Source organism: Aplysia californica, unplaced genomic scaffold (genome assembly GCF_000002075.1).
Source record: "Aplysia californica isolate F4 #8 unplaced genomic scaffold, AplCal3.0 scaffold01253, whole genome shotgun sequence".
Lineage (NCBI taxonomy): Eukaryota > Metazoa > Mollusca > Gastropoda > Aplysiida > Aplysiidae > Aplysia > Aplysia californica.
In genome coordinates, this window is record NW_004798523.1 from 29,520 (window position 1) to 31,086 (window position 1,567).

The window sequence follows — 1,567 nt, forward strand, 5'->3', positions numbered from 1 at the left end:
ACAATTTATGACTAAACGAAATGGAGTCACTAAGGTGGCCGTCTTAGACGGGTGTTATTGCTTTGTATGGGTTGTGTGTTGAAATAAGGTGGTCGTGGCCGCGTTGGACAGGTGCCCGTTTTACACAGTTAAATTATATAGAAAAAACGCAAGGGGGGAAATGGAAAGTGGCCGTTTGTACAGGTGGCCGTCTTATATAGGTGGCCGTCAGGGCAGGTTCGACTGTATTATTATCAGCCATCTACATGTATCGTCCTTATCTCTCCTCCTTTTTGTGTATAATGTTACTCTCTTGTAACACATCTTACTCTAACCTTCGGCATGTATACTCGTACTCGTAAGGCCAAATTGTGTTTCAAGTACAGTAGAAGATCTTACTTGATGAACTAAAAAAACTGTACCGCGATACGGATGGTTGGTGGGTGCTCTAGTGTGGTTTGCTCCTTCTTTTCTATCGAACATCTATCGTCCTGTCCTTTACTTTTTCTTTCTTTTGTTGTTTTTGTTTTGTTTTGTTTGTTTGTTACTCTCTTGAAACACCTCTAATCTTCGGCACTTATAATATGACCTTATGGTGTTCCAAGCGCCGTAAAAAAAAACTCTAGCAAAAACCTAAGGTACCACGATGTTAGCTTTTACCCCTCCATGAATGGAAGAAAATCTGACTGACCCCAACTCAGTTTGAACGATTTGGATTAAAGTGTGCATTAATTGTGATAAGGTAATAGACTCTACTGGTGTTGTAGATTATTTGATGCATCATCATACGTCATGTAGTAGTGCCTGTATCACCATGGGTTTCCGGTTTCTTCAATTTAGCTTGCACTTAGTCTTAGATAGTCGGCACATGTAGGCCTACCAGTTATGTTGTCTACTGCAATGCAGCGGTCTACCTTAAATTCCGAAAGATTGGCGTTTGCCGTTTACAAAATAAGCTCGGAGTGTGGGTTGGTTAAATTTCGCTCACATTTTTGTGTCCTTTACGTTGAGTCAAAGAATTTTGCCGAGATAAAGAATGTGATTGGGGGCTCTCGTGGTCTAGAGATTATGGTGTTCACCTGTCATTCTATATAGGTCCCGGGTTCGAATCCTGATAGCTACGGAAAAACTTCTCTAAAATTTAAAAAAATCTCCTTTCACCTCCTTTCCTGTTCTGTAATCATGTTCTATCGTCTGCTTTTATCTTCACTTTCTCTGCGCGTTGTCTTACTCTTACTACATGTACTTAGATTAAGTTAGATTGGTTGGCGGATGCTTTCTCTGTGGTTTACTCCGTCTTTTCTATAAAACATCTATCGTCCTTATTTCCCCTTCTTTTTGTGTTTGTTAATCTCTTGTAGCTGTAGCACCTCTAGGCGTTGGCACTTATACCACTGTATGACCTTATCATGTTGCAAGAGCGTAAAACTCTTATTAAAACGGAGCATTGTCTTAGACTCTGTCTGAACCATCACACCGCTGTATCTATTATGAATGGGCTTCTGGGTTAATCTATGTCTTATTCTTCTGTCTGTCTGTCTGTCGGTCTGTCTGTCTGTCGGTCTGTCTGTCGGTCTGTCTGTCTGTC